Source organism: Trachemys scripta, chromosome 2 (genome assembly GCF_013100865.1).
Source record: "Trachemys scripta elegans isolate TJP31775 chromosome 2, CAS_Tse_1.0, whole genome shotgun sequence".
NCBI classification, from domain to species: Eukaryota; Metazoa; Chordata; order Testudines; family Emydidae; genus Trachemys; species Trachemys scripta.
Window position 1 is genome coordinate 269,364,419 of NC_048299.1, and position 18,626 is coordinate 269,383,044.

The following is an 18,626-nucleotide window of genomic DNA, read 5'->3' on the forward strand; positions in this document are numbered from 1 at the left end:
GCAGCATGGGTAGCCCATGGGCCAGCTGCTGCAGGGGGGCCCGCAAAGTGGCCTGAGACTGCCTAGCAGCAGCCGGTGCAGCTGGCCCAGAGGCTGCCCAAGCTGCTGGGGCAGTCGCGGACCACTGTGTGCCCCCCCCCAAAGCAGCTGCAGTAGTTTGGGTGTGGAAGGGGACACAGGGCTGGGGTAGAGAGTTGGGGGTTGGTGTTTACCTCAGGGGAGCTCCCCAGAAGCAGCTGACATGTCTTTTCAGCTCCTAGTTGAAGAGGCCAGGGCTGCCCCCGCTGTGGAGCTGGTACTCGTGGCAGGGGCAGTGTGCGGAGCCCCCCTGGCCTTTCCTCCCCCTAGGAGCTGCAGGGATATGCCGGATGCTTCCAGGGAGCCATGCGGAACTGGGTAGGGAGCCTGCCAGCCGTGCCAATCCTCCACCCCCCAGCACCAGAGGGGGTCCTGGGCCACTCTCCCCCAGCACTAGTGGGGGTCCTGGGCCACCCCTCCAGCACCCAGGCCGCGGCCCTCTGGACCAAGTTTTAGTTAAGGGTATTTAGTACAAGTCACGGGCAGGTCATGGGCCGTGAATTTTTGTTTACTACCCATGACCTGTCCATGAGTTTTACTAAAAATACCCATGACTAAAACATAGTCTTACTTATGATACACAGGAGGTTGTACTAGGTGATCAGGTTTGAGAAACACTGTTCTAATGGTCTCTTCTGGCATTAAACTCAATGAAGCTGAAAAAGCCACAGTGATGGGTACAGTAGAAGAACCTAAGTGGAATACACAACTCATTAAGAGAAAGCTCTGCCAAACACCAAACAAAGAATCCCACGCTCATGATAAGAAATTTGATTTGGTTTCCTCTCCCAGTAGGTCAGAAAGTACATCTCTCTGAGATTTCTGAAGAAGGGGAAATGTTTTCATCCTCTTTAGATCAGATTGATTCTGAGGACACCTCTCTGAAGAATTTTAATGCCCAGAACAGCAGCCACTTACGTGATTTGCATACAGGGGGGAAAAAAGGCTTCTGCTTCTTTGATGTAAATGGGACTTCTTTTAAACCAGATTATGATTTTCCCCTGAAAGTTTACATTTATGAGACAGTAAAGTCTTATCAGTCCAGGAAGTCTGTGATGATTGGAGAAAGTCAAACAATGGCATCAATCACCACTCTCAATTTATTAATTTATTCCCACTAAATGCCAGTGAGTTAAGGCTTTTTTATTCCTATTTTGTAGATAGAGAACTGAGGCAGAGAGAAATCAAACCACTTGCCCAAAGGAAGTCTGAAAACTTGTATCAGAACTCATATCCCCTGAGTGTCAGTCTCGTGCCTCACCACCAACCTTCTTCAACAAGAGATGAGATGGAATTTGTGGGGAAGGGATTTTTAATTTCACTAAATTAAACTTTAACAATTCTTTAACTTCAGTAACTGAGAGTTTGAATAAAGGAGGCTACTGAGTATATTGAATACCCCTTCCCTGTAAGATAAGATCTGATAACTTACAGTAAGCTTGCTCTGAGATATATAAGAGGTTATCCAGAAAATATCTGGGAGTATTTCTAATATTTCTTAGGTTAAAAAAACACAGCAGAAGAATGTCTTTAAGAATTATGAAACTTGATAGCTGCTACCTTAAATTTTCTTTCATCCATGTTGGCATTTTTTCATTGGAGTTACCTCAACCAGAAAGAGTAGGAGAAATCAACTGTTTATTGCAAATTTCCATTAATTTCCTTTCACCTTGACAAAGTGGTCCAGAGATTTCTGCCTAAAGTTTGTTCCAAAGAAAAATTCTAGCCTTCACATTAATCAAGTAGTATCCCTGGTTTTTTCCTGCCTCAACCCGAAATGTGACAAAGAAATGAACCTGCATTCGTCTCAGCTGGTCTGAGCCCTTAAATTTTACCTGAAAATGATTGAATAAGTCCGATCAACTAGATTGTTTCAGAAAGAGGGGTTAATCTCCTTTCTTGGTTTAGGTAAGCACAAAATGTCTAAGGAGTTTTCACACCATTTTCCTTGCCCGGATTGACCTTAGGGACCAGCCCAGGCCTTTGCCCTCACTTGGCCTCTGGTCTCTGACATCTGGCCCCAGGACATAACACTGCCAGAGCAAATGGACTCACTGCCCCCTGACAGTAGTACTGATAGTTCAAAGGAGACCCACAAGTCCAAGCAACAATGCAACACTCCTCAGAAATTAAACAAACATTAGTAAGTTTAGTTAACAGTCTGGTTATAAGTATTTAGAATTGTCTGTTATATAAATGATGTTTAAGTGTTGTCAACACACACAAAAAAGGAACTCAAATGAATTGTCCCCTAGGTGTGGTAAGGCTCCCTTTCTTCCGTGGGCTTCTGGTAGGTTGTGGCCCCAGAAGTTTTGGCTACTAACAGTAAGGTGGCTGTGTTTCTTTTTGAAACCTGAGAGCGCAGTTGAAAACGACATCTGAAGAATGTGCTGTGCTTCTTGAAGATGATAAATTAGAGATATCTGGGGCTGTGGGAGGACTCTACATATAGATCACAGAGTATGATATCAGAATAGACCATTAGATCATGTAGTCTGACCTTCTGTAAATCCCAGGCCATTACATTTCACCCAGTTACTCCTGTATTGAGCTCAATATTTTATTTGACTAAAGCATATCTTTTTCCAGAAAGGCATCTATTCTTAATTTAAAGACGTCAAGACATGGAGAATTTACCATTTCCATGTATCGGGCATGAACACCCTTGTAACATGAACATGTAAGACATACTGATTTTCAGCTAGGAACTGCAAAAGTGGCAGCAATTCCAGAGTGTGGGCAAGGTAGAATGGCTTGGTAGGATTGGATATTTTGAACTAGGGGCATTAATTGGATAAGGAACTATTGGAAGAGCCCCTGGGTGCCAGATAATCTTAGACTCATTTGAACTGACATGCATTAGAAATTATGCAGGGAAGGATTTATCCCTCTTAGTGCTTTGGGAGTGAATATGCCTCTTTGAATTAATTAAGCAAGGTTTGACTATTATGAATATAATTCATAATATTAAATAGAACACATTGACAAAACTTCTGGCTTAAAGCTATTTGTAATAATGCTGTGGCAGCTGGTAATAGTTTAACAATGGCTGTCCATATTTTATTCCCATAATGGGATTTCAATGGTTATATTAAAAGTTAGTGCATCTTTGCTATTATTTCTCAAGAAAATAGCATCTTGTGATATCAGGAGAAGCTGTTCTGAGATCTCAGTTATAAATTTAATCTATAATGGTTTAACGGTACAGTTCAGTAATGCACAACAGTTTAGGCCTGGAAGTAAATAGTACATAGTCATAGGTGTCAACAATTGAGAACTATTAATAGGGATATTTGAAGGGGAAAAAATAGGGTACACTTTTAATTCATTGGAATAAATGGATTTTTTTGTGGTACAGAACAAGTAAATTGTAAAAATTTGGACTTTCCCTCCTAAATAGACAGTTGGTATCTATTGCAGCCAATTGAAACAGAAGGGGATATTTAGGTTGGATCTATTAATTTCATTTCTCTCATTGTATGGGTAGAATATTCTTTATCCAGGCTATATGTTCCTGGTGGCAGATTCTTGCTGAGAACAGTTTCTAAAAAGAGCCAGTGCAGATTTGAAAAAGGAAGGGCAATACATATCAGGAATTGATACTATCAAATAAAGTGTTTCAAGAAAATCAGAATAGTTCCCAAAGCTGTCTACCCCAATTAGAAAAGGGCTAAATTCCTCCAGGAGACTAAATAAAACAGGAGAAAAATATTAAATGCACCGAAAAATCTCATTTGTGAGAAGCAAATACTTCAGACAAATCAGTTTATCCTCTAGTGCATAAAGAAGCTGAGAAGAATGGGAACAAAAGAAAAGTGCATCTTGCCCCTTTTTTGCTGCTCCATAGCAATGAAAATACTCTTTTCAGCTAATGAAACGTAGACTGGGATGGACCTAATTTTATTTCATCTCTAACCCTAGTAAACAGTATAACGTGGTGCTGAGAGAGAGACTATATTTACTAAGAATGTCTTTCAAAGTGTTAGAAATACTCTTCATATAAACAGTGGGGGGAAGCAATAAGTACAAAAATAAGTCTTTATATAGTACTATTCCTTCTTTTTGTGTCCGTATCCGATTAAAGATCTTTTTGCTTTCTATTGTTCATATAATTAATGGTACTTGAATACTTTGCACTTTGAATACTACTTAGAATCCATATTGTAGTTGTCTTTCAATATTTTGTACAAAAAATCCCACTCTTCCTCTTTAATATGTTTAATGATGTCAGTTTAAAAAGTTACTGAATTGTATAAATGAGTGGAACTAATCTGTGACCTTCAAAACAATTTTGAACGTAATACTTTTTCCCATTTTTTCATTACCCTTCAAATCTAGTAAAACAAAATAGGAAATATAATCAAGAAACGATAATATGTAAAGAATAAGCGTCCCGCAAAAATGGTTCCCAGAAGAGGTTTCTTTTCAATTAAGATAATAATGAAGATGCTGGTTTTTTCCTATTTGTCACACTTTTACATATGATGCAGTGTGATGGGTGTTAAATGACAATCCTGTATCCAGCTTATATGGTTTTATTTAAGAACATGTTCTTCTTCATGTGATGGTCCTTATTGTATTCCACTGAGGGTTTACACATGCGCGCAGAACTGGAGATTTTGAAAGTAGATAGTGACTGTTGATCCGTGTATGCACCTTGGCTCACTTCATGGTTTCACCCGAGGTGATAAAGGGTGGGATGGACCCAACCATGTCTCCAATTCCTTCTCAGTGCCGCATGGTCTAAGTCAGAACTATTAGTGTCCTTTTGCGTGTGATATCATCCTCTTCAACTCCTGCCTTGAGTACTCCACAAGATCAGACGAGACTGAGTGACAGTCATCCTGATTGCCCCTACTGGCCCAGAAAGTTCTCGTTTCCCAAACTCCTCTGTATGTCCACCCATCCCCCAATTCCCATCCCTATTTTCCACAAGCTACTGCTGCAGCACAATGGCAGGATCTATCGCGAAGCCCAGATGCTTCACTTCAGAGCATAGTATTTGGATGGGCATCTTCTCTAGAACAGGCATGTTCATCAGAAGTACAAAACAATCTCTTGAGCAGCAGGAAAGAGTCCACGAGGCATTCCTACTGGGGCGAATGGAAACGCTTAGTCTCCTGGGTCCAACAGAATGGGTTTTCTCCAAAAGCAATGGAGATTCCCCTCCTTTAAGACTATCTGTCATTGAAGACATCGGGTCTTTTATTGTACTCTCTTAAGGTGCACCTGGCAACAATTAGCACCTTCCACTATCCTCAGAAGGACATTCTGTCTTTACACATACACTGATTGCTAGGTTTTGAAAAGGCCTCATCAGAACCTGTCCACCCGTTCAACCCATCACTCCCCAGTGAGACCTCTACCTTTTTGTCTCAGCATTAACAAAATCCACCATTCAACCTTGACTTTGTGCTCTCTGTCCCTCTTTTCAATGAAAGTCACCTTCCTTGTTGTTGTCGCTTTGGAGAGAAGGGTAGGTGAACTTGGGGCCATGATGGCGGACCTTTCTTTCACCACTTTCCATAAAGATAGACAACAGAGGGTCCTGTGGCACCTTTGAGACTAACAGAAGTATTGGGAGCATAAGCTTTCGTGGGTAAGAACCTCACTTCTTCAGATGCAAGACGTGAGGTTCTTACCCACAAAAGCTTATGCTCGCAATACTTCTGTTAATCTCAAAGGTGCCACAGGACCCTCTGTTGATTTTTACAGATTCAGACTAACACGGCTACCCCTCTGATACTTGATTCCATAAAGATAGTTTCCTTGCACCTGCATCTGAAATTTCTGCCAAAGGTTGTCTCCCAGTATGATTTCAATCATAGAATATCCATATTCTGCTGCTCTCCTTTCTTCCTTGTGTCAGGATCCTGAACTCGACCATCTCATCATCACTGCCTCCCAGGTTCCCATCCACTTTTGCTTCCCCTACTAATTCTTCCCAGTTTTTGAGCAGCAGGTCTAGAAGAGGTCTGCCCCTAGTTGGTTCCTCCAGCACTTGCACCAGGAAATTATCCCCTACACTTTCCAAAAACTTCCTGGATTGTCTGTGCACTGCTGTATTGCTCTCCCAGCAGATATCAGGGTGATTAAAGTCTCCCATGAGAACCAGGGCCTGAGATCTAGTAACTTCTGCTAGTTGCCGGAAGAAAACCTCGTCTAGCTCATCCCCCTGGTCTGGTGGTCTATTGCAGATTCCTACCACGACATCACCCTTGTTGCTCACACTTCTAAACTTAATCCAGAGACACTCAGGTTTTTCTGCAGTTTCATACCGGAGCTCTGAGCAGTCATACTCCTCTCTTACATACAATGCAACTCCCCCACCTTTTCTGCCCTGCCTGTCCTTCCTGAACAGTTTATATTCATCCATGACAGTACTCCAGTCATGTGAGTTATCCCACCAAGTCTCTGTTATTCCAATCACATCATAGTTCCTTGACTGCGCCAGGACTTCCAGTTCTCCCTGCTTGTTTTCCAGGCTTCTTGCATTTGTGTATAGGCAATTAAGATAACTCGCTGATTGTCCCACTTTCTCAGTATGAAGCAGGAGTCCTCCTCTCTTGCACACTCCTGTTCATGCTTCCTCCCGGTATCCCATTTCCACACTTACCTCAGGGCTTTGGTCTCCTTCCCCCAGTGAACCTAGTTTAAAGCCCTCCTCACTAGGTTAGCCAGCCTGCTTGCGAAGATGCTCTTCCCTCTCTTTGTTAGGTGGAGCCCGTCTCTGCCTAGCATTCCTCCTTCTTGGAACACCATCCCATGGTTGAAGAATCCAAAGCCTTCTCTCCGACACCAGCTGTGTAGCCATTCGTTGACTTCCACAATTCAACGATCTCTACCCAGGCCTTTTCCCTGCACAGGGAGGATGGACGAGAACACCACTTGCGCCTCAAACTCCTTTATCCTTCTTCCCAGAGCCATGTAGTCTGCAGTGATCCGCTCAAGGTCATTCTTGGCAGTATCATTGATGCCCACGTGGAGAAGCAGGAAGGCGTAGAGACCCAAGGGCTTGATGAGTCTCGGCAGTCTGTCCATCACAGTGTGAATCCTAGCTCCCGGCAAGCAGCAGACCTCTCGGTTTTCTCGGTCAGAGCGGCAGATAGATGACTCAGTCCCCTTGAGGAGGGGGTCCCCGACCACCACCACCCGCCTCCTTCTCTTGAGAGCGGTGGTCGTGGAACCCCCATCCCTAGGACAGTGCATCTCATGCCTTTCAATCGGTGGAGTCTCCTTCTGCTCCCTTCCCTCAGATGTATCATCTAGTCCACTCTCCACATTAGTGCCTGTGGAGAGAACATGAAAACGGTTGCTCACCTGTATCTCCATTGCTGGTACATGGGCGCTCCTCTTTCTTCTTCTGGAGGTCACATGCTGCCAAATTTCTTCAGCGTCCCTCTGTCCCCTCTGTGCAGCCTGCTCCGATTCTTCAGAACGTTGTGCCCATAAAAGCATATCCTGACGTCTGTCCAGGAAATCTTCATTTTCTCTTATGCAACGCAGGCTCGATACTTGTTTCTCCAGACCTCGAACCTTCTCTTCCAATATGGAGACCAGCTTGCTCTTGGTACAGACAAAGTCGCTTCTGTCCTGTGGAAGAAAGACAAACATGGCACAACCTGTGCAGGTTACAACAGCTGAACGCTCACCTTCCATAATTTCTTCCTTCTAAGAGCTTCCTCAGCTACTGCAGCAACTCACAGAAGCCCACAAGATGAAAGCCTCAGTGGGCTCTCCCCAGGCGAACTCCCTCTGTTAGCCTCCGCTGTTCACCGCTCAGCTGGTTCGCTGCTGACTGCCTTTTTATAACAGTCAGGCCCACTCAGGGCCCACCTGGAACAAAGCACTCCCAATTCCCACTTTTCAAACAAACAATCAAGCACACGGACAAACTGTCCCTGCAACGGACACTCAGATACTCACTAACACAGCCCCCCTAATGCAGCACTTAGCGTACCTCCTCTCGGACAGATCCCAGGCAAACTCCCTCTGTTAGCTTCTGCTGTTCGCCGCTCCAATCAGCCCATTCACTTACCCACTTTCTTTCCAAAGCTGGATGCCTCGGAATAGGAACGACGACTCCACTCCCTCGATGTCCATCGGGCCTTGTCCTTCTACCTGCAGAGGACAAGACTGATCAGGAAATCTCCTCGACTGTTTGTTATAGTAGCTGAAAGTGTTATAGGTTAGGCAACCTCCACACAGAGAATCTCCAAGTGAATTTCAGGGTGCATTTTACACTCCATCAGTTATTGGGATTGCCTTAACCCTCTGGGTGTGGACCCATTCTACAAGAGCCTAGGCTTGGACCATCGCCTTCCTCCATGATGTGCCACTCCGGGACATATGTAGAGTGGCCACATAGAGTTCAGTACATACCTTTGCTATGCATTATGTCTCAGTAGCGGGTGCCTCCTTCAGTGCAACTGTCCTCTGCTCAACCATTCCATCTTCATCCTCATACCCTCTTCCTACTGAGGTACTGCTTGTTAATCATCTTCAGTGGAATACATCACTCAAATAATAAGAGGAGGTTACTTACCTGTAATTGGAGGCTCTTCAAGCTATGTGGTCCCTATCTGTATTCCACTTCCTGCCCTCCTTCCCCTCTGCTGCAGGTCTGTTGGATTTGCAGTGGCGAAGGAACTTGAGACACTGTTGGTCAGCCCCGCCCTTTATCACCTCGGTCGAAACCCTGAGGTGAGCCAAAGGTTTTTACCCACCAAAGCTTATGCCCAAATAAATCTGTTAGTCTTTAAGGTGCCACCAGACTTCTTGTTGTTTTTTGTAAAAAACCTCTAGTTACAGGTAAGTAACCTCCTCATTTCTGAGTGCAAATTAAATAGAGAAGACAGTGAACTTTAATAAAACTTGCCTTTAAACTTCAGTCAGTAACTAAAAAACATATCCCACAGAAATAAAACCCCTTACCAATACAACATCCATCCCGAGATGAGTTTAAGAAGAGTCATTCTTTAGTCGGCCTCCAAAAGTTGTACCACTGGGTCAACCTAATAGTTAAACTACCACAAATGTAAAGAAAAAATCTTTAAAAGTAATGTTGAAGGTCTGGTTGAATTTGCAGAACTAAAGAAAATTAGGTAAATCTATTGGACTCATGTTGTGACTAGTAATTACAGGACTCTTAGAACATATATGATCAGATGTAAGGTACTGCAATAGCTGGGTACAAAAGCTAAGGATGACATTTCAGCATTAACAGTGCTTTCAGGAGTAATCCTGATATGTAATACTTAATATTGTGTAATTTTTGTTCCAGTGACAAATATACTATGCTGAAATCTGAAATGCCTTTTTGGTAGGACTGTCAAGCAATTAAATAAATTAATCGTGATTAATCATGCTGTTAAACAATAATAGAATACCATTGTTTAAATATTTTTGGATGCTTTCTACATTTTCAAATATATAGATTTCAATTACAACACCGGATATAAAGTGTACAGTGCTCACTTTATATTTATTTTTATTACAATTATTTGTACTGTAAAAAACAAAAAAATAATATTTTTCAATTCAACTCATACAAGTACTGTAATGTAATCACTTTACCATGAAAGTTGAACTTACAAATGTAAAATTATGTACAAAAAATAACTGCATTCAAAAATAAAACAATGTAAAACTTTAGAGCCTACCAGCAGAAGGTTCATTTTCTTTTTTGGTGGTTTGGGTTCTGTAGTTTCCACATCAGAGCGTTGCTCTTTTAAGACTCTGAAAGCATGCTCCACACCTCATCCCTCTCAGATTTTGGAAGGCACTTCAGATTCTTAAACCTTGGGTCGAGTGCTGTAGCTAGCTTTAGAAATCTTACATTGGTACCTTCTTTGCGTTTTGTCAAATCTGCAGAGAAAGTATTCTTAAAACGAGCAACATGTGCTGGGTCATCATTCGAGACTGCTATAACACGAAATATATGGCAGAATGTGAGTAAAACAGAGCAGGAGACATACCATTCTCCCCCAAGGAGTACAGTCAAAAATTTAATTAACACAATTTTTTAACGAGCATCGTCAGCATGGAAGCATGTCCTCTGAAATGGTGGCCGAAGCATGAAGGGGTATACGAATATTTAGCATATCTGGCACGTAAATACCTTGCAACGCCAGCTACACAAATGCTATGCAAACGCCTTTTCTCACTTTCTGGTGACATTGTAAATAAGAAGCGGGCAACATTATCTCCTGTAAATGTAAACAAACTTGTTTGTCTTAGCGATTGGATGAACAAGAAGCAGGACTAAGTGGACCTGTAGACTCTAAAGTTTTATATTGTTTTGTTTTTGAGTGCAGTTATGTAACAAAAATACATTTGTAAGTTGCACTTTCACGATAAAGAAATTGCACTGTGGTACTTGTATGAGGTGAATTGAAAAATAATATTTTTTATATTTTTTGTTATAAATATTTACACTGTAAAAATGATCGTGAGCACTATACGCTTTGTGTTCTGTGTTGTAATAGAAATCAATATATTTGAAAATTTAAAAAAAAAATCAAAAATATTTTATAAATTTCAATTGGTATTCTATTGCACAGTGCGATTAAAACTGTTATTAATAGCGATTATTTTTTTTTAATCTCGATTACTTTTTTTGAGTTAATCGCGTGAGTTAACTGCGGTTAATCGACAGCCCTACTTTTTAGGTTTTTCTTGTCTCTTTAGTTAATAGGAGATGTATTTAAATAAATTCAGGCAACTATCCTCAGCATTAGAGTAAATAACAAATATGTAGAAAACGTCTTGTATTTCTGGTAAAGTGTTCTAATTTTATTTGTGGGAAAGACCCTCTTTAATTTAGTTTTTTTCTACTGTAATTCATACACTTGAGAGTTAATCAACTATCAGCTTCAGTTAGAGAACAAATAAATAGTTATTGATGATAATTGCAGTTGTTGAAATTAAGTATGTATTTCCAGAGACTCATTAGTGGTATTTGCATACTAATTCCAAATAAAATGTACCTTATTCTAACATGGTTAATTTACCTTCATGACATTATTTTATGGCTATTTGCAAATATAACATTTGTTCTGTTTTTATTTTAAAAAATAGCAGACAAATATTCAGTTTATTAGCTTCTAATATTCTTCTTAATGGACATTCAACACTATACTTTTAAAATGTAACTTTTTATTGAAAACTTTTGGCAACAATCACATAGTCCTTGAATTCAAGAGGCAGCAGCGGTGCTTCCAGGGGTTGTAGAGCATGACAAAGGGAGTGGAGCCTGCAGAACTAGCTGGGCATACTGAGGAGACAGGGTGTACCTATACTAAAGGAGGTGATTCACTGCTCAAAAATGGAAGAAGTAGAATAATGGAGATCCCAATAATGGAGAACTTTCCTTGCTGCCGCTGGGAAGTTCTAGAAGAGCAAAAGACAGAATGCTGCTTCTTAGCCAGAAGACTCGAGTGGACTTTTTCAAGTTTATCAAATTCCTGGAGGTTGGTATAAAAGAATGTGCTCATGAGCAGTCCAGGGACAGCATCCTCGTAGCAAATACAGCACACTCCCTGTTCTAGCAATTGCATTGCCACTGTACTGTGAGGGTTCTCTCATCATTCATATAAGTCTGTGACTGTTAGGTTTAGTTCTCCTAAGGAGTGGCCCTAGCCATTTTGCAAGCCAGGACAGAAGATGTTTTCACATGGACCTTGTGTTCCCTCCATTGAATGGCCAAGGGGAGGGGGGAAGCTGGCTAATCAGTGTGGCGCCAACCCCCAGAAAACAAGAGAAACAGCTGGGCAGTACAATGCCACTTGGAAGAAGGCACCCAGGGTGACTGCTTTGCTTGACCATGCCTAGAATTGGTCTTGGCTATTAAGTATCTGGTAAAATTTACAGCCCCAGTGTGTAGGTCCATGAATAGCTATGAGCACATGCAGACTGGAGATGAAGCTAAAAAGAAAGGGAAGGTATAACAAAATCAAAAGAAATGTAATAGGGCTTGTCAAATAATATTCAGCAAAAATGTAAATGATTTTTTCTCTGGTATTTGTTGAATAATGTCTGAGTTTTTAATTCATAGTTAGATACTACTTGGCAATTATGTTGTTCTACAACTTTTGAAATGCATTTAATACATTTACCAGATATTTATCTCTGTTGTTCAGTCAGATCTAGTATTAATTACATTGTCAATCAACTGCTATTTGATAAATTTTCAAAAAACATACAAATAAAATACAGTTCATTTTAAAAAGTACATAGCCGTTTCTCTGTTTAATTGCAAGAGACTTGGTGTACCAGGGAAGAGGTGAAACAGATGTACTTCATTTTAGATATGTCATAAGGCATGCTGGCCCTTTTAAGTGAGGGTCAGGGTTCAGCTTTGCTTTGGCATGAAGGGAATAGTAGCTGCTTGTGGGTCTTTCTACAGAGAACACGTGGAGAATGAAAGGGGTTGCTGGTGGATCTTTCCAGTAAGGAGAAGAGCCAGAGCTGTTGTAGGTGTTTATGGAGAATCTGAAACTCGATGGTTAACCATGCCTGAGGAGAAGGCTTGGACATCAGGGTTGTCCTGTGTAAATGTATGCATTTTTTTCTGTTTGAGATTTGCTTAAACCAGATATTCCATGAGTGCTACTTTTTAGGGAGTCAGTAGTTTTGTTGTCATTGAACCAGACCCCAGAATCAGGAGGGGCAAGCATTGTCTGGAGTGGACTGGGGAAGCAGCTCAAGCTTACAAGTTACCATGTATTGAGTACATTTTTCAATTCCTTCCTAAAGATAGCTTCTATAATTGCATTCAATAGAAAGGATGGTTTAATTGACAGGGTGCTGTGCTGGGACTCAGGTCTGGGTCCCCCCCCCCCACCGCAAGCTTTGTGTGACTTTGGGCAAGTCGCTTAGGGAAAAGGACTTCTCTTCTTCCATCGGGATGTTGTGAAGATAGAAATCCATTAATGATTATGAAGTGCTCAGGTACTAGAATGATGAGGATTATACAAATATTATTATTTGTTTGAATTACTAGACAAATAATAATGGGGGTCATTGACCAGGACCCCATTGTGCTAAGTGCTATACAAGCACAGAACAAAAATGATGGTTCCTACCCCAAAAAGTTTACAATCTAAGACAAGAGACAACAGATGGATATAGACAGATAGATACAAGGGAACAATGAGACAGTATTGGTCAGTGTGATAAGCAGTGATAGCAGCAGTTTAACAGTTGTACACATTTTTTTTTGTAGGCCTCATGGCAAAGGAGAATTTGAAGGAGGATAATGAGGTATCTCTGCAGGTGTTTACGAGGACAGTGATTCTCAACCAGGGATATGTGAACCCCTGGGGGCACGCAGTGGTCTTCCAAGGAGTACATCAACTCATCTAAATATTTGCCTAGTTTTACAACAGGCTACATAAAAAGCACTAGTGAAGTCAGTACAAACTAAAATTTCATACAGACAGTGACTTGTTTGTACTGATCTATATACTATACACTGAAATGTAAGTGAAATATTTATATTCCAATTGATTTATTTTACAATTATAAGGTAAAAATGAGAAAGTAAGCAATTTTTCAGTAATAGTGTTCTGTGACACCTTTCTGTATTTTTATGTCTGATTTTGTAAGCAAGTCCTTTTTAATTGATGTGAAATTTGGGGGTACCCAAGACAAATCAGACTGCTGAAAGGGTACAGTAGTCTGGAAAGGTTGAGAGTCACTGGACTAGGAGCTCTTCCCAAAGGCATGGGGTGGAATGAGAGAAAGCACAGCACAGCTTTTTTGAAAATTTAATAAGGGGGCAGTGGAGACCTATGTCATAGGCTGATCAGAGGTCAGAGTCAAGGTTTTGATAGCGAATGAGACATGATAGATATGGTTGGATTAGGCCGTGAAGGGCCTTGAAAGTGAAGACAAGCAGTTTGTTTAAAGAGAGAAAGAAGAGGGAGCTGATGAAGGGATGCAAAGAGAGGTTTGCCCATGTTCAAAGGGATGGGTAGGAGAATGATCTCTGCAGCAGGATTCTGAATTGATTTGAGTGGAGCAAGATTACATTTGTCACAGCCAGAGAAAAGGATGTTAAAGTAATCAAGATGTGAGATAATGAGAGCCTGGACAAGAATTTAAACTGTGTGAGTGGATAGGAAAATTCGTATTTTAGAGATATTATGCAGAAGCCATCTGCAAGATTGAGACATAGTCTAGATGTGAAGAACATCAGAACGGTCTTACTGGGTAAAACCAAAGGTCCATCTAGCCCAGTATCCTGTCTTCTGACAGTGGCCAGTGCCAGGTGCCCCAGAGGCAATGAACAGAACAGGTAATCATTGAGTGATCCATCCCCCATTCCCAATGCTCCTATGCCATGTACATTGGCCAAACTGGACAGTCTCTACGCAAAAGAATGAATGAACACAAATCTGACATCAGGAATTATAACATTCAAAAACCAGTTGGAGAACACTTTAATCTCCCTGGACACTCAATAACAGACTTAAAAGTGGCAATTCTTCAACAACAAAAACTTCAAAAACAGACTCCAACAAGAAACTGCAGAACTGTAATTAATTTGCAAACTAGACACCATCAAGATAGGCCTGAATAAAGACTGGGAGTGGATGGGTCACTACAAAAACTAATTTTCCCCTGCTGATACTCACACTTTGTCAACTGTTTGAAATGGTCCACCTTGTTTACATTGGCCTCATTAGCACTACCAACGTGATTTCCATCCCTTCTTGTCAACTGTTGAGAATAGCCCACTTCCACCTCAATTGAATTGGCTTGTTAGCACTGCCCCCCCATCCCCCACTTGGTAAGGCAACTCCCATCTTTTCATATGCTGTGTAATTATACTTCCCTGTTATATTTTCCACTTCATGCATCTGACGAAGAGGGTTTTAGCCCATGAAAACTTATGCCCAAATACATTTGTTAATCTTTAAGGTGCCGCAAGGGCTCCTCATTGTAGAGGCTAGGGACACCATCCCTGCCCATCCTGGCCAACAGCCATTGATGAGCCTATCCTCCATGAATTTATCTAGTTCTTTTTTTAACCCTGTTATAGTCTTGGCCTTCACAACATCCTCAGGAAAAGAGTTCCACAGGTCGGCTGACCTAGAGAGAGGTCTGAGTCAAAGATGATATTCAGATTACGGGCCTGACTGACAGGCACAATGGTGGTATGTCAACAGTGATCAAGAAAGGAGATAGAGGGGAAAAGAGAGGAAAGATTAAGAGCTCTGTTTTAGCCATGTTGAACTTGAACTGATGGCTAGACCTCTGCAAGAAGATACCAGAGAGATAGGCCAAGATTTTATTTTTCATGGAATCCTAGAATATTAGGGTTGGAAGAGACCTCAGGAGGTCATCTAATCCAACCCCCTGCTCAAAGCAGGACCAACCTCAACTAAATCATTCCAGCAAGGGCTTTGTCAAGCTGGGCCTTAAAAACCTCTAAGAAGGTTTTTCCACCACCTCTCTAGGTAACCCATTCCAGTGTTTCATCACCCTCCTAGTGAAATAGTTTTTCCGAATATTCAACCTAGACCTCCCCAACTGCAACTTGAGACCATTGCTCCTTGTTCTGTCATTTGCCACCACTGAGAACAACCTAGCTCCATCCTTTTTGGAACCTCCCTTCAGGTAGTTGAAGGTTGCTATCAAATCTCCCCTCACTCATCTCTTCTACAGACTAAATAAGCCCAGTTCCCTCAGCCTCTCCTTGTAAGTCATGTGCCCCAGCCCCCTAATCGTTTTCGTTGCCCTCTGCTGGACTCTCTCCAGTTTATCCATATTCTTTCTTATTTACATCCACATCCTTCCCCAAACTGGACGCAATACTCCAGGTGTGGCCTCACCAGTGCTGAATAGAGGGGAATAATCACTTCCCTCGATCTGCTAGCAGTGCTCCTACTAATGCAGCCTGATATGCTGTTAGCCTTCTCAGCAACAAGGGCACACTGTTGACTCATGTCCAACTTCTGATCCACTGTAATCCTCAGGTCCTTTTCTTGCTAAGCGATAATTGTGCAGAAAAGGAGGGGATTACAGTGGACGAGAAACTGGATATGAGTCAACAGCGACGGTAGTTGAATTTGTGTTTGGGATGAGATTACCCAAGAAAAAGGTGTAGAGGGAGAGTTGGAGGAAGGGGACCAAAGACAAAGACCTGTAGAACCCCCATAGAAAATTGGTAGGGAGGATGGAGAGAATCCTCCAAAGGACATGCTGACATGCTTCTTTGACCATGGAATGCCGTTCTGGGAAGACGTTCTGCTGTGAAGAGATTGGGCCCACTTCACCAAGAAGAGGAAGAACATTTTTGCGCACCAGCTAGCCAACATAACAAGGATGGCTTTAAATTAGGTTCAATGGGGGTAGGTGACAAAAGCCCACAGATAAGTATAAAAAATGATCTTAACAGAGGGTTAGATGCGGGGGGGGGGGGAGGGACATGGAAAATTACAATAGAGTTGAAGGGAGAACAAGAAGGAAATGAGTGGGAGAATCTGATTAATGTTTTAGATGCCTATATACAAATGCAAGGAGTATGGGGAATAAACAGGAAGAACTTGATGTATTAGTACATAAGCTAAATTATGATTTAATTGTCATCACAGAGACTTGGCGAGATAAGTCTCATGACTGGAGTATTGATATAGAGGGGTATGGCTAGTTCAGAAAGGACAGGCAGGGGAAAAAGGGAGGAGTGGTTGCATTATACATAAAGAATAGATACACTTCTCATGAGGTCCACAAGGAGATGAGCGACAGACCAGTTGAGAGTCTCTGGGTAAAGATAAAAGGGTTAAAATAGGAGTGATGTCATGGTGGGGGGTCTACTCTAGACCACCAGAACAGGAAGGCAAGGTGTATGAGGCATTTGTGACAACTGTAACATTTGGTCAATTAATAAACTTTTTAAATAGGTAACTTTCTCATCAAAGAATCCTGTAGGTTTTTTTTTTCCTCTCCCCATCCACCACCTCCACTTCCCTGCATGTATCTGCCTGGTCTCTTGCACCGCTGAGTACTTCTCTCTCCTGAAACTTCTGGGTCTGGCACTGCAGCTGGCTCTTGGTCTATATCTGCTGATATCTCCTGTCACTGACCTTGCTGGTGACCTCAAGCTCTTCTCCCTTTCTTTGCATCCCTTAGTGGAAAGTGCTAGGTTTGCTTTTTCTCCTTTAATGCCACTTCTGCAGGTAGTCAGACACATCACTGCAAACCCTGTAAAAACAGCTATAAAGTAGGAGCTTCAGCTAGTAGTTAATCATACTGTTCATCCTCTTGTTCAAAATGTTTTGCCCTTTGATATTTTGATGAATTATTATGAGTAATTTCATATGTATCTGCTCTGTTATGATCAAACTTTGCACTTCTATGTTTCTCAGCCAGTGCCACAATTTTTCATACATTAATATATTCAGCAGTGATGTAAGGCAATATTAAAACAATTGTACAGTTAAGAAAAGTGAGGTGCAGAGTGGTTCTGTGGTTTAATCAAGGTTACACAGAAAGTGTGTATAGATCCCATCACCAATATGTTATCCACAAGACAAGCCTGGCCCTCCTTATTTTATATCATATCGGATGAGTCTAAACCTTTCTGCCCAAGTCAGACTTGTCTAGAATGTATTCTCTCTAATAGCCTGGTTGTAATTGCAAGGGTCACTCTTGCTTCTCTACTTCTTTTGGATGAATTACAGAGTATATTTATCTCTCTGGTAGAGAATGGAGTGTTTTGTTGATGTTACTTTAGATGTATTACAAGATGTGGGCAAGTAGATAAGTGAATCAGAATACCAAGTGCACATTTTAAATCCTTTCTGTGGAAGAAATAAGATGTTTGTCTAGGTCTTTCTGCTAGCATTTCAAAGGTCATCCATCATCGATTTTAAAACACAAACTAAGCAAAGAAGGTATAGTTTGTAAGCTAACCACTATCTTTTTTATTTTTTTTTTACATTTAAGAGACATACAGATTTTTATATAGGTTTTTCCTCATTTGTTTTGCTCTTGCATCATATCCTCAAATATAAATCCTATAGAACAAGAAAAGGAGTTTGACTAAAGCTTTGTGTGTAGACTAAGTACTTCTGAAGAATTGACTTGCTATGTGTATTTCACACCTATTGATTGTTTATTCAGCACAATCATAACATCTTTACCTTCAGCAACTATGTTTTTCTGTTGGATTTTATCCTACAATGGAGAAGGTTTTATTTGCCACAGAAGTGCAGCTTCTGTGTCAGCAGCTACACTTCTGTGACAAAGCTCTGGGTAACTTCTCCCACCCTCATTCACTCCACTTGAACAATTAAACACATGCCAGACACTAAATCACAAAAGCAAGGAAATGAAAAGGTAAGCCACCAAGCAATACATATCTGTACTCCTCCACACATCAGCAAACATCTTACCACTACCATAAACCATACATGTGGGCAAGTGTATTCTCTAATGTTACCACTCCTCGTACCCCAAAGGCTTTATAGGTTAAAACCAGCACCTTGAATACCACCTGAATTTTATATAGCAATCGTATAAAACTCTTGAAGTAGGGA

The 18,626-nt window shown here is 41.3% G+C and overlaps 1 protein-coding gene across 2 annotated transcripts in view; it reads left to right on the plus strand.

Moving 5' to 3' along the window:
* The window catches only part of KHDRBS3 (KH RNA binding domain containing, signal transduction associated 3), a 215,705-nt gene that overhangs the window by 131,587 nt on the left and 65,492 nt on the right, over positions 1-18,626 (plus strand). The window lies entirely within an intron of this gene.